Below are 16,263 nucleotides of genomic sequence, written 5' to 3'. Positions count from 1 at the left end.
AGAGCTATCCAATGGCTCCATTAATTGGATTTGAATCCTCAAATTTAGTAGCCCTTGTTCTGTTGAATACCTTCATCAAATAAAAGCGAACAATATTCGATACACGAAGGACACTTCAAAAGTAATGTCTCCTGCTGTTTTTGTTTGATTTTGAGCATGTCAATAAACTTCATATGCCACTGAGTAGTCAGTAGTAGTCACAGTGAGTTCCGCTGCAATCAGCCAAATGAAAGCAACATGCAAATACTTCAAATATGACTGACAATGATGTATGTACGAAGCAGAAAATGGATATGGAATTTCTCACTATGGAGGGTATTCGACAAATGAAATTCAAACCAGTTTGAAAACATGTATAGAGACGATACAGTTTGACATGAACATAGACTGTGGGTTAGACGTTTTAAGAATGTTGCTTTATGAGACCATCCAACCTCAGACCATTCTGAGCACAAGGGATGCATTGCAACCTTTGGCTTGCCTGATCATCCCAGTCACGTAAATAATCTGGATCTGGCATCATCTGACTACCAACTATTTGGCCCTAAGAAGGACGTACTTTGAGGATGCCACGAGGAGCTGAAAGAAGCTTCGTGAGGCGGTCTCACGTCGGAATAAAATCTGTATGGTGTCTGCATAGCGTCCCAATCAGTGATAGCAAAAGTATCGATGGCAACTTTGTTGAAAAAAAGACAATGCTACCGAAATATAAGATTAATTCATATAAAAATCCATTGTTAAATAAATTATATTTTCTGAGAGAGAGAGAGAGAGAAGGCATTACTTTCGTACGGCCCCACGTACAACCCGAAAGTTCAAGTAAAAATTTCAGCAGATAAAACTTATTTCCTGATTGATTCTTGTAATAAGAATTATCAGAGACATGTTACGCAGCTGGATTTTAGAGTATTGTTTCATACGTTTCAAAATGACACTTGCCAAGTGATACTAGCAATTTACCCGCACTTTGGATCGGCCACGTTATGTATCTGAATACCAACTGCAGCATACCTTATCTTCCATAGTGACCAGCCCTATCCCTTGAAACTTATTACTTCCAAAATAGCAGCATCTCAAAGCTAGGCGATTTCAAAAATCAGTGAAAGAGGTCAAAGTGACGAAAATGGATATCCCACAGATTGCGTCAAAAGTGACATCCGTAACTGTCTTGGAATCCTCTCTGACCAGTGTTGTTGTTCAAAATGTATGCATCAAATGGAAGTTAGCGTCTAGGATCATGCTAAAGCAACAGAAACTAAGTCGTGAGGGTATCCTATCTGATTTTGAAACATGTTCGTTGCCAATCAATCTGTGTTTTCAGGATGCGGAAAGGATTTTTGTAGGTCACTATATTAGCTGAGATGGGCTGGGTGGAGGAATAACTCCGGTATTTATACTGACAAGATTTCATATTTCTTTTTCGATAAAGAATAATATTTGAGAGTTATGGAGCGGGGTAATTTTTAATTTGTTAGTATAGTTAATGAATGGTAGAATTAACAATGCTAACTAGTGGCATACTATATAAACTTAAAACAGTTTAAACTAACCAGAAGTCCTATCTATTACCAGTTATGGTTAATAATTCAAAATGGCAACACATAACTTATAAACAGGATGGAATTTATATGACACTTCAACTTTTTTTCGAATCTAATTTTTTTTTTAAATCTTAGGTTGTCTAATTAATAATTTCGTTAATAAATGAAAACTACCTTGCTGCCTTAGTATTCTGTTAATGATTTCAAAAATAAATAAATGAAATAAAAAAAAACTCTGGATGATTGCTTTTTTGATAAAACGAAGTGCTTTCTGTTCGAATTGAACTTCATTTCCTATCCTAATTTACGCTCACGTAGACCCACACTTCACCGTGTAGGCATTCGTAATCGAAATCCTACGGAGTAGGTTGGTAACTCCTTATTCCAGGAGTGTCCTGTGTCTGTGTGTGTACAGGACCGGTTTGCCTGTTCTGAGAGACGAAAAACCCAAGTTTCCGGTGAAAAACCCTTTTACCTCCGTATGAGGCCGGCTAACTCACCTTTAGTCGAAAGAGACCAGATAAAGGTTCCTCACGTCATGGACGGTAATTGAACCCACGTCTTTCTGACCAAAGAGATTCATCCATCCCGACTGAGCTACGGAGGCTCGAACTTCATTTATTAAGAATAAATCGCTACCTACCATTTGAAACTATTTTGTATAATTCCTATATTTGAGGTTAAAACAACTTACTCCAGAATTGAGTCCCCGTAGCTCAGTTGGTATAAACAATCCCTTTGATTGTAAAGACCCAACTTCAACTCCTGTCTATTAGGTGAGTAACCTTCTTGAGGTCTTTTCCATTAAATGGTGAGTTTGCCGGTCTTATATGGCGGTAGAGAATTTTTTTTTTCACCTAGGAACTTGTGTTTTTCATCCCTCTGAAGCCAAACTGGCCCCCGTGTATATATATTTCTAGAGACACAAAATACTTAGCCTTAGAGAGATGCAGCAGAGGAATGGCGAGCTGGCTGTATTAAATTGGTAACTCCTAAAAAAAAGTCAGGAAAGGACTCAACTCGTTTTGGACGGATGATAAATAAATGGATAACTCTCGTGATTATATCGAATTTTGAAATTAACTCTCCTGGTGAGATTTTATCTTTCGTCACCTCTTTATAGAATTACACACACAAAAAAAAGCAAGGTAAATAAGGACGGCATTTTTTTTTCATTACAAAATTTATTCACTTAGGAAAGTTCAGCCGTATGATTGTTAATGTGAATTTTTGTAAACGCATGCACAATAAGAGAGAGCCTGCAACTTTCGAATTATTTCGTCAGAAAAAATGTATAACCCCCCCACGATTGGATGGCTCGGCTAGTTTTAAGATAGAACTCATTTCCATGTTTAGCTATTGTACTACTGTTGTATGAGCAAGTACTGAATCCCAACCCAAGAATATTGATCACATTTTTGTTTTTACATGAAATACAGACTCATGACACCCAATGAGTACAGCAACTGGAGAATATAATTCAGTTGGACTTACCTAAGCGGAAATTAGATCAACATATACAAAATTTATCTGCAGTCGAATATTCAACAGACTGAATAAAATTTAAAAAGTGAAAAATGCTGTTTAAATAAATTTGAAACGGAAACCAACCTTTTTTTTTTCAGAAATAAAAGATAAACTTCTTCCAAAAATTTAATCCAAAATTCTATCATTTGATATGCACAGTTTGAACAACTCAAGGCTTCAGTCGTAAATAAAAACCGTGTTCGAGTGAATTGTTCCGAGATAAAGAAATAAACGGAATGAAGTAGACCAACGAAAATTTGGTATGTCTGTGTTTAGGTAGACAGTGTACGAATGTTGACCAGCAACATTAGTTCCTAACTATTGCCATTGAATATTCATTTGTCAGAAAAAACAGAAAAACATAAAGACGGGAAAATACTGACATTCTTTGATATAATTTTTTTTTTTTAAGAAATGCAGAAGAGAGGAAGAGAATTACAAAAATTAATTTATCTTACAGCAATCTCCAGGGATTCCAAAGTTTCTTATGAGAGCTAGTTGCAGAGTAAAAGACGTTTTCTAGGCTTTTCTTTAGTCGATTCCCAAAATTAGTCGATTTTTAGCATGTGTAAGTAGGCTTTCCCTGGAAACGTGGGTTTTTAATCCCACATGTCTAAATGTCACTCTCACCATTTCAGACAATAAAACATTGCAGGATGAAGACGCATCTGTATTGAAAAAGTGAGAACTGAAAGAACTCAGATTATTCCCTTTGTCAAATAAAAGGCGCAAGAAAATACTTTCTCAGTTATTCCAGTGCATTGAGTCCTATAAAATTGATAGAATTACAGGATCCTTTAAACATGATGTTAAGATAATACATCCGCTAATCACTTCATTTTCCTACGTTGTAATGGCGCAGCTAAAAATACGATTTTCGCATTTGACATAATAAAATGAATGAATTAATAAAATAAATGAATATGAAAGAAAGACTATTATTGAGTTGCCACACTTTTATTATGCAATACCGCACCACGTACAAACTGCAAACCAAACACACATTTAAATAGCATTGGTGGGCTACCTACTAGTAGATCTAGTTACACTGCTCTTGGATCCAAACATGATACGATTTTATAACTTTGGTGCAAGATGGAAGAGATCACACACCCGAAGACGAAAACAGTGTACCATCAAAATATGATCGCACGAATCCATGCCTTCCGGATAAGAACCAGCCTGGTGATTGAAGAGTACATACCATGTTCCCGCATCCGCCAAAATCTGAAACAATATTTGAATCCCACATCTCTTATTTGTCACTTATTTGCACTTTGGGAATCAACATTTTATTCTTAGGTGCATTCTTCTTCTTTCACTTGTTCGCTAATCATTTGATTTCACTTTCGAAACGCATTCTGTAATAAGACATAATAACTCACTGATTTCTTTTTTCACATTTCACGTCGGTAGACGCGGTACGGTCACTCCCGTACCTCATCGGGTTTAGGGGAGTGAAATCTTCTGCTAGAAGAAGTGGCAGGGTCGCAGATGCCGTTTCCACAATGAGCAAGTAGGACAACCACAAACATATTTGAAATAGGTCTCCATAGTACCCATCTATAAAATAGAAATAGAAACTGTGTGAGAATTAAGGGGGAATTTCCATGCTGAAAATTTGTGCAAGCATCTTTGAAAAGGATTATGGAAAATTTAGGACGTTTTTCTTCACTTCGAGAAGAACAAGCTGGTTTTAAGCCCAATAACGATTGCGAAAACCAGATTTTCCCTTTAAAATGAATAGTAGAAAATAATAGGAATGTAACAAGGCTCTGTATTTAAATTTTGTGGATTTGGAAAAGGCATATGACAAGATGTTTACAGAAAACTTTAAAAACAACAATTATGGTGTAGAATAGGACATTATACAGATTAATACACAGTTTATATCTGAGTTGTAAATCAGCAGTTTGAACTGACGAAGGAACAGGAAACAGTTTGGTGTAAAATCAAGTGTAAAAAACAGTTTGGTGTAAAAGACAGGAAGGTTCTATCTCCACTGTTATTCATCATTTTATATGGATCACATTATGAATGAAAGTGACATAAAACCTAATATCAAAACTGGAGATATTCAACTCACTTCTTTAAGATGTGAGTTGAAGCAGACGATATTATATTCCTAAATAAATCTAGTACAAGTCTGCAGTATTTCTTAACTGACTTGAATAATTTCAATAACAAATCAAATGTTGCATAAAATCAGTAATAAAAAAGCAAGGAGTGTGAAAATTGGCAGGAAAACTGAAAATATCAGCTGCATCCTGAATGGGAAACTTACAGAACAAATGATGCATTTCAACTATTTTAGCAAAGATAATAAACTAATTTAGGAAATAGACAATAGACTCTACCAGTCGTAAGGGATGGATGCGTTGAAGAAGAAGTTCCATTTTTTACATCAGGAAGAATTGAAAATGAAAAGGATATTGTCACTTCACAGTGTGGTATTATTTTTGGAATAAGAATACCAAATTAAATATATACTGTAATTCACAGTTTATTAAGCATAAATTTATTGTAGAAGTATATAAAAATAAATATAATAAATATTACAATTTTTTATAAAAATTTCTAAATTTATCAAGTTGTCATCCTGCACAATACGTTAACTCCTTTCATTACCAGCCATGCCTTTTCCTGAATTCGTTTCCTGATGCAGCTACGAATCGACACATTTTTGTGGATCGAAGGACGTCAACGATGGAAAAACTGTTAAAGTAATTGCGATTTATCTCATTATTATCAAATTCCTGACATGCAGTACTATCATAATCCTGTACATCCCGTGAGGGTACAATCAACAGATTTCCTCCAAATTAATCTGCTATCTGTGAAAACTCCAACATTAGCTGATCTTAAAATTCTGTGTTTTAAAGCTTTTTCTACTGTATCAATCCATCCATCTACATCTTGGTCTTCATCTGGGTCTTTTTCCAGCTAACCTGGAATCTTTCCTCTCCAAATTAATTTAAGTGACTGACTATACCAACTGAGATTAGCTCTACTAACACCTTTCCTGTCGCGCACTGGATTTAATATCAAACCATCTTCCTGTATCCCTTCAATTCTAACTGCTGACTTACAATTTAAAAAGGATTATGTATTGCTCGATATACTGTCCCATTTACACCATATAAGGGTAGCACTTTGTATAGCTTTCCTCTTGGCACTTTGTCATGTGCCTTTTGCTCATATGCAAAACGTAAATATGAATCCTTGCTACATTACCAAGATTTCTCAACTATTTGTCTTAAAGTGAAAATCTGATTCTGACAAACTCGTTTTTGTTTGAATCCAGCTTGTTCTGCACTATGCCTCTCGTCTAAAATTTTTCTCAGCCGTTTCTCAAATATACTGACATAAATCTCACTGGTAACACTCAATAGTGAAATACGTCTGTTATCACATTCAGTTTTATTTTTCTTGTTATAGATGGGTGCTAAGAGAGAGAGAGAGAGAGAGAGCTCGGCTCTAATCATCTGGAATTCGACTCTCTGGCCAGGCGTTCTGTACTATGCAATGCAGCCACTGTTAAACGTTTATTTCTGGTCGAATGTCATCTATTCCAGCTGCCTTTCTGCATTTTCTGTTTTTGATTACTTTTTCTAAGCATGGATATGTACTTCTGACTGCATTCCTGTCGGGAGTTTACTACCATCATTCTGACATTGCTTGTTCCATTTAGCAGTCTTTCAAAGTAATTATTCCAGACATCTAGAATATCTTCATCTTCAGTTTTCATCTCATCTTTATCATCTCCGATTCCTTTTACAGTATTCTTTCTTCGATTTCTAAGCTTTTTCAATAGCCTGTGGAATATTTTGCCACCTTCCTGATATTATTTTCTGTTCTTACCAAAGTATTGCCATGACTTTTGTTTAATTAGTTTTACACAGTGCTTTGCTTTCTTTTTTTCCTTTACTGCCTTGATAACTTCGATTCCACCATGAAGTTCTGATTTTTCTATCCTTACAGACAACCTCACAACATGCCTCTTGACTGAATTAATTAATGTTTTCTTCAGTCGTTTTTCACTGAATATCCAAGGTTTGGTTTCTGTTTTTAAACTCTTTCATTTTTTTTCAACGATGTTTGAGTATCTGGGTCTACAGTTTGCTTCTGAAAGCTGCTCGTTAAAATTTTCTTACATGTTCTTCTTTGAAATTCAGTTTTATCTTGCTCAACTAAATGGTTATCACTTCCTATTTTAAATCCTCTCTACACTCTTGTGTTCTGAACCAGCGGGAAAACATCTCTATCAACTATAACATAGTCAATTATACGTTTCTTATTTCTTGCATTTTCTACCTATGTGAAATTGTGCACATTTTTATGTTGGAGCATGGTGTTAGTAACCATTAATCCATGTCCTGAATAGAAACCCAGCAGGCATTTACTTATTATTAGCTTTGCACTTTTCCCCAGATTTTCCCAGAACATTTCTTTATGTCTAGTAATCATTTCCTACTGTTCAGATATCCACAACAAGGACCAACTTTTCCTTTTTTCATCATGCCGGCTGCCTTCTCTAATGCCTCAAAAAATTCCTCATTTCTTCCTTTAGCAGAAACTTCTGTTAGACCATAATCACAAATATGTCGTTCCCTTATTCTGATATTTGCTTTCATTCTAGTTGATATTGCCATTTATGAAGATTATTCTTGTATTTATTGTTGATTACTACAGCTACTCCCTCTTTCACTGATTGTTATTGCCTGAATAATATAACATCTTGTATTTGCTACTCAGAATGATCTCACTAGTTTTTGTGTTATTCTTTGTTTCAGTCACACCTATTAAGTCGATCTGGTTCTTATCCAATTCATCTGCTAGTTCCTATTTCTTTCCCATTGATCCAGTAGCTGACTTTTCGCTGTTTGCCCTGATTCCCTGACGAAAACAATGGGGAGCGTTGTTTAGAAGGAACGTCCTAGCTAGTATGAAACTCTATTATGTTGTACCATCATTTTAATTCGTGGTTTAAGCCAATAGCAATACAGTTTGGTTGGCGTAATCTCAAATTCCCAGCCCATCCTCGTTCTGTGACTATTCGGATAAATTCCTCACAGGGGCACCACGAGAAGGAATTTGTAAAACTGTGCCGCCTGATGGGGAATGAATATGATATTCAGTCTAACGAGTTTCCGCTTGATGAACTCGAGGGACAGACTACAATGAATGTGTTTATATATAAACCAGGAAGTACCTTAAAATTCTGAAATAGGCTATAAAGTTTTATAAAATAATTTAATTGAATATTAAAATATTATAAATGTACCCCATCGATATGCCACACGTCTGCTAAATCCGTTAAAACCTTTTATTCTCTAAAGGGAGCAGGTAAGTGAGCCACTTAGCTCTAACTAACTTAACTTGGAATGTGAAATCCATCTCCACTATCGGCAAACGGTGGAGATGGATGCCAAAGATTAGCAGTAATTTTATTTATCATGAAGAAGAGAGTACAGCAGGCATTTGCCACCATTTCGTGGTCCCTAATCCTAACACTGTATTAATGTCTGAAATAGTGTGAGGTCCATATCGATTTTCATGAGTTGGTGGATGAAAAATCAGCTTCCAAGAGTAAAAAAAATCCCACTTGACATGCCGAAGATCAACTAATTCGGGAAATGGTCGAAGAAAGGTTTAGAAAATATTTCTCTACTTAGCGACTTGAATCAAACTTGGAACACTCTTTCTTCGGGCTTCCCAGTATTACACATGCAAACATCATACTTCCAAATACCATCCACAGGGCTTAAGTCACACCGGTACGCGTTATCTTTATGTACCTTCCCTGTCCAAAAAAAGACCATTATAGAGCAAAAAAGGATTGCGTGTACTAAAACTCGTGGTTTCTAATCATAAAAAAAGGATTAAAGATAATAAAAGCCACACTATTTCAGATACAACATTAGGATAGCATTAATTAGAATTCAAGGCCAGCAGGTGGTGGTTGTTTAGTTCTCCCCCACTAAGCTTTTATTCGTTCATAGTATCGAGTTCAGCTATCAGTGAAAGTTAAAGAGTGGAGACTGATGTTTATTTTTCTTCGAAAATTAAGTTACAGCTATAAGAATTCCGCCTACACTCTTGGGGATTAAAAAGCATAATAAAAGAAAGTTGCCAGAATATCGCATAGATAGTTACTGCGTTAATTGAAGGATGGAATACTAAGGATAATATGGAAAAATCACCATTTGTCGACTGACTTGTTGATTGCGAATTCCCAAGCATCTACTGGAACACGAATCTACACAAAAACATTCATAACCGAGGCTCAGCATATGGGTTTCCATGGTAAGACAGCAATATGCAAGCTGCACATTATTAGCAAAAACATGCAGCATCATCTTCAGTGGTGCAAAGAGCGTCTACAGTGGTGCATAGAAACTTGGAAAGCTGTGTTATGGAGCGATAAATCACACTAAACCCTCTATCGAGCAGTTGAACGGTAGGTGTGGCGGATGACTGGTGAACGTCTCTTACCAAAATGCATAACCCCAATTATGAAATTCGGAGGTTATAGTGTAATGGTGTAGTCCTGATTTTTCCTGATTCGGTCTCGGACCTATGTTTGCGGTGTAATGAACATTGAATTCTGAGAAGTATCTGACCATTCTGGACGATGCAATGCTTCCTACTTTGACGTTTCTACTGGACTGACTATTGTCTCTTTCAGCAAGACAATGCACCACGTCATAAGGCTACTGTTGTAACTGCGTGGTTTGTAAGCATGAACGTCATCGGACTTGACTGGCTTCCATAGAGCCTTGATCTCAGTCCTATAGAACATCTGTGGGATAATTGGAGGATTGGATAAGATCAAGGGACGTCTGCCACACAACAGTCTAGGACCTCATTACATGCTTACAAGAAGAATGTCCGAAAATTCCCCTGCCCACCATCGTACGCTTCTGGAAAGTATGCCCGTAGGATTGCTGTAGTTATCGCAGTGAATGGAGGTCCTACGTCTTATTAAGGCGCCATGGCTGTTTGTTCCTCACACTATGGTTTTCACTGCCTTCTTTTCAAGCAGTCTATATGACAGGATAACACAGATGAAATAAGATTTTTTCTTGGCATGGAAAGAAACGGAACAGCAGCAAAGAACTGCGAATCAGAATTTTCTTCATAGAGTGAGATTATTTTCTTTTTATTTATGATTCATTATCATTTAAGATTTATTTATAAGCGTTATCATTTTATTATTATAAAAAAATCAACTAACATTTTAATTCCCTTATAGGAAGTAGGAGAAGCCTTTTAAACCTCTCTAGCTCTCGGAGACTGATTGGGCAGTTCAATCTCCATCGGTAGCCAATCAGAGATATCTGACCAATGATGAATACTAATTATATGTGACCACTGGTGAAGAGACGGGCAAGCAAGTGTTGCCATCGTGATCCTATCAGGAAATACCATGGGTTCTAGGGGCGATTTTCTTGAGTTTACAGGACGAAAACCCGAGTTTCCAGGAGAAAACCCCGTTCACACTGCAAAAGATTGACTAAGTGGGGAACCATTCTGAGAAAGGCTTAGAAAAAGTTCTTGTAGTCGGCGATTAAGCTTCAACTTAAGCCTATCTTCGAGCGGTCTAGTACAGATGATGCACGCTATACTTCCACTGAGCTACTCAGGCCTTTATTTTATTTTTAGTATTTTTTATTTATATTTATATAATCCAGAAACCTGTTTGTTTTCTGGATTATATAAGGAACTTTTCAAAATTATAAGAACCTTTTTTCAAAATAATATAAGGGAACTTTTCAAATGACTTTGTTCTCCAATGGGCAAGTGGACTCATACTAAGTGAGAAAATTATCTCCAACATTAAAAATGGCAGATACGCAAGACTCTCGTTTAATCGAGCTGGCAATGGAATAAATGGAATGCATTTGTAATTAGTCTGCAAAAGCCATAATGAATTAAAGGAGGAAAATTAGAGTCGGGCTCCTTCTGAGTTTTGAGAAATTAAGAATTTGATGATGAGGAGGACAATGATGACATGATGATAGTAGTAATAATGATATTTTTGATTTATTACCATGTCATTCTAGCTATGAGGGATACACCTTACTTATAAGGCTATCATTGTTCATTTATAATGGCGCAGATTAGTTCGAAAAGTCCTGAGTTAGAATTCTATTTAGAACGTGAAGAACAGTTTAAGGGTTTTGGGAAGAGGATGAGTTAGCTGATTTTATACGAAAGTGAAAAGGTTTTTTTACTTGCAGAAATTAACTCCTTACCCGTACTTTATGCAGAGAAGAAGGTTCTTTTAATATATCTGATTTCTTGCTAAACATCTAATTTTTTAAGACATGTTAATAACTGCTTACTCATATTTATTTTTAATATACATTAACTCACTAGAAGTATTCTTTAAAAAGTAAATAAATTATCTGTCTTTTATTTCCCAAAGGGTGCAAGTGGCACTTTTTTAGTGCTAGTTAAATTTTTCATGACTAGTGGACAGTCTCTCGCCATCTTTCAAGCAGTTATTGATTGTGAACAGAACTATGGATAACTCACAGTTTTCCAGGAGTGAGAGTATACCTGACAACTCTTGCCATTTTGTGGTGCTAAATCCTACCTTATATTATTTCTCATAGTATGAGTTCTATCGGGGAATCTATAATATCTCCACTCTTATTCTTAAGAAGGATATATATATATATTTTTTTTTTAAAAAAAACATAGATTTAATTACTTAAAAAACCGAGATAACTTAAAAAGATTTTAATGAGAATCATACAACTACTTTCGGCTTATAACAGCCTTCCTCAGGTATTCATAAAGAAAAATAATAGTAATAAACATTGAAGTATTTAAAAACACTGGAAATTACAGGTAAAAATTGCCACACATAATTGATACATAAAACAAGTTGTATTTTTTTTCCAAGTTGTTTTAACAGGCGTGCCATTGTTTATTGCAAGTGTTCGTGCAGCCTCACGTGAACGCCAATATTGAATAACTGCAGCATGGCTTTCTGGGATGTTATAACTCAAATTGTTGTTTAAGTGGACAGGGTTCAGCAGGATTTCCCTTGATTCTACGATTTTTCTCTCAAACTCATTACAGCGAAAAATATTTTCTGATCTATCCCAGCAAACGGAGTGGCTTTGTTGATCATCATTAGGATTATTTGAAAAAAAGAACATGACTGGATAATGCAGTTGCATGAGATCTTTTGTAAGAGATGTCTTTCTTATGCGCTTCTATACGTTGTTCAATAGATTTGTTAGTTTGCCCAAAATAAGGGATATTGCAATCGCACCATAATTTATATACACCTGGATATTTTAGGTTGTGATGAGTAGGCTTTGGATGGCTGATTAGAGAACGGATTTTAGAAAGTGTGGTGAAGACCGTCCTGGTATTGTTTTTAAGGACTTTAGCTAATTTTTAGAGACTGTACTAATGTAGGGAATGGAGATGCTACCTTTAAAATTAATAATTTCTGTTGTGCACTGCCTAGGAGGATCCAGAAGAAATTTCTTAATCGTTTTTTTAGAGTATCCATTTTGTTTAAAGATAAGAGTGGGGTGATTTATTTCTTTTTGTAGTTCATCTGGTTCATTCAAGAGAGAGAGCATGCTCTGTGCCCTAACGTAGATATAGTTCCAAGTTTTTGTGGTGGAAAATGATGAGAAAGATTATGCAGATATCTATTGATGTGAGTAGGTTTTCTGTATATAGAGATTTTTAATCTTTCAGATCATCGTGTACGCATGACATCCAGGAAAGGCAAGGAGTTATTATTTTCTAGATCAGCAGTAAATTTTATATTAGGATGTTGGATGCTTAGATGATGAAGAAAATCTATGAGAAATGGGTGCCCGTGATTCCAAATAATGAAAATATCATCAACATATCGTTTCCAAACTTTTGGTTTAAATGAGAAGGAAGATATGGCTTTCGTTTCAAAATCTTCAAGGAAGATGTTAGCTAGAACTGGGGACAAAGGATTGCCCATTGCCAGGCTTTGTTTTTGTAGAGTGTATTCTGATCAGCTAGACTTGCATTACATGCAGGCGCAAACTTCACTTATTTTAAACCTGGTTTTACTCCATTTCCCAAGTAAGCAAACAGACAAATAAGTCATGTTTGCGCCTGCATGTAATGCAAGTCTAACTGATCAGAATACTTTCTACAAAAACAAGGCCTGGCAATGGGCAATCCTTTGTCCCCAGTTCTAGCTAACATCTTCCTTGAAGATTTTGAAACGGAAGCCATATCTTCTTTCTAATTTAAACCAAATGTTTGGAAGCGATATGTTGATGATATCTTCATTATTTGGAATCACGAGCATACATATCTCATAGATTTTCTTCATCATCTATACATCCAACATCCTAATATAAAATTTACTGCTGATCTAGAAAATAATAACTCCTTACCTTTCCTGGATGTCATGCTTACACGATGCTCTGAAAGATTAAAAATCTCCATCTACAGAAAACCTACTCATACCAATAGATATCTGCATAATCTTTCTCATCATTTTCCACCACAAAAACTTTGAACTATATCTACCTTAGGACACAGAGCATGCTCTCTCTTGAATGAACCAGATGAACTACAAAAAGAAATAAATTGAAATTTATTATTATTGAAACTCTTTTCAATAAACCTTCTCCATTCGATTTCCCTGTGGAAATCGATTACAGAACTCATTATTAATATTATTTTATTACTATTTGACACCTGAAAGGAGTCCAAAGACTCATTTAGGAAGGGCACCTACTCAACAAATCTCCGTCTCCACTACTTAATTCACCAACTACACCAACTGCTATTACTACTATCATCATGTACACCAACACCACCTACTCCCCACTACCATAAGTATATTTTTGTCTGTAAATTGCGTGTGTTCTGAAGACCACATAAGATGCCACATATGATAAAAAGGTGACCCATCTTAAATTAAAACAAAATCATATAAAGATTCCTCCCGTCACGATGAGAATGGAACTTAGACCTGTTCCAATCGAATGGCGCAACATACCGTTTCTTCGAATTGCGCTACGAAGGTGCTTTCCTACGGATGTGCATATTATGTAGAGAGAGAGAGAGAGAGAGAGAGAGAGAGAGAAAGAGAGAAAGAGAGAGAGACAGAGAGAGAGAGAGAGAGAGAGAGAGACAGAGAGAAGGTGAGGGATATATATATATATATATATATATATATATATATATATATATATATATATATATATATATATATATATATATATATATATATATAACCCTCATGTATCCATTATGTAGAGAGAGAGAGAGAGGGTGAGGTATGTGTGTGTGTGTGCGTGTGTGTGTGTGTGGTTCCTTCAGCCATGTGGCTGGTGTTGCAACAATATGCTGCTATTCCAGGGAGATGATTATGAAGCAATGTGGTTTCCCGTTCCTTCTTTGCTGTAGCTACATTTTATGATTGCAGTCGTGTGTGTTCACGGAACCGGTTTGCCTGTTTTGAGAGATGAAAATCACGAGTTACCAGAAGCAAACCAGTTAACTCTGTTCATTTATAATAATGCAGATTAGTTTGAAAAGTCCTGAGTTATATAAATATGATCATATATATATATATATGATCATAAGCGTGCCATTGTTTATTGCAAGTGTGCGTGCAGCCTCACGTGAACCAATATTGAATAACTGCAGCATGGCTATCTGGGATGTTATAACTCAAATTGTTGTTTAAGTGGACAGGGTTCAGCAGGATTTCCCTTGATTCTACAATTTTTCTCTCAAACTCATCATCACAGCGAAAAATATTTTCTGATCTATTGAAATTATAATAATAAAGAAATCACGAGAATAATTTAGGCGGGAAGAACAGATATATAAGCGATGAACGCTGAAATTATTAATTATTTAAGGGGAGATTAGAGGAATTAAGAGAGAGAAAAAGGAGAGGATTGGCATTAGGTTGGATTCGGAGCTTTCGGCATTTGGGAATCACAGTGCGATAATAGCGAGTCGGCAAGTCACTCAAGCAGCTAATAAAGTCTACTAGTCGAGAGGCGGTTAGCTAATAAGTTGTAGAATAACAATTATAGCTACGGAAGACAGCTCAGTGACGACTAAATAGACTAGCAATACTTGAGTTGAGATTTAATTTCAGGGCCGACCTGTCAAGGACACACAGAATCTTGAAATAAAGCACGGAGTTACTAGAGTAGTAGATACTGTAAAGTTGAAGTTTACCGTTAGCTGTGTTTAGAGTTACAGTGCATAAAGAATTATTTGCATGCAGGAGGAATGAACAACTGTGCATATAAAACCTCAAGTTAAGAATCATTGTGTGTTGCCTTATTTCATGAGTGATCAGTAGTACTTCAAGCAACAACGTTTGTTTATGTGTATTGTGACCGATGATTAATTCAGTTATTGCTTAGAAGAATTTATTTAATGAGCGTTTACTGTTTAAAGTGTTTACAGTTATAAAAAGTGTATATGTATAAGTAAATGAAGATAGAAGATTATCGGTAAGATTATTCCAACCATTAATATTCCTATACAGAGAAGTGTGTGAGTTTCACCCTAGAATTTCCCTATACTAACAGTAATTATTGGTGAAAAGCTGAAGTGTAAATTTAAAAGTGTTTGTTTGTGAGGAAGTGTTACTGCAATTTTTGTCGTATTTGGAACTTAAAGAACTGTGAGAAGACTGTATTAGAGATAACAGATTTACCATTGTCTGAGTTTGTATGACAGTATTATCAGAAAGGCTGAAGTGTTTATAATAACTTATTTAGTATTTTGATCTTAAGTGTATAATTTGTGATTATAAAATTAAATATTTGTTTTTGTTAATCAAAAGTTGTATTTTGCCTGAATCTCTTTTACTGCACCATTCATAAAATATTCGAACCAAAGCAGGTAAGTTAAGTAAGTTAAATATACTCGGCAGTATATACAATATTAACACCTAAAAGGAGAGATAGTTGAGAGTTGGTTTATCTTCAATTCTTGTACTAATTCAAATATAAAGTGGCGCAGTCTTTAAATATAAATTTTCTTTATATTTGAATTAGAAATCAACTTACAACTTATCAATTAGTTAAGAACATCGTAATAGTAATTATGTCGGATCGAAAGTGTAGATTGAGAATATATATATATTGAGAATATATATATATATATATGTTTCTGAAGCTATTAATTTGCTTTTAAGGGA

The sequence above is a fragment of the Typopeltis vanoorti genome, chromosome 3 (genome assembly GCF_054136105.1).
Source record: "Typopeltis vanoorti isolate ZY-2024b chromosome 3, IOZ_Tvanoo_1.0, whole genome shotgun sequence".
NCBI classification, from domain to species: Eukaryota; Metazoa; Arthropoda; class Arachnida; order Uropygi; family Thelyphonidae; genus Typopeltis; species Typopeltis vanoorti.
This window is presented reverse-complemented; position numbering follows the sequence as displayed.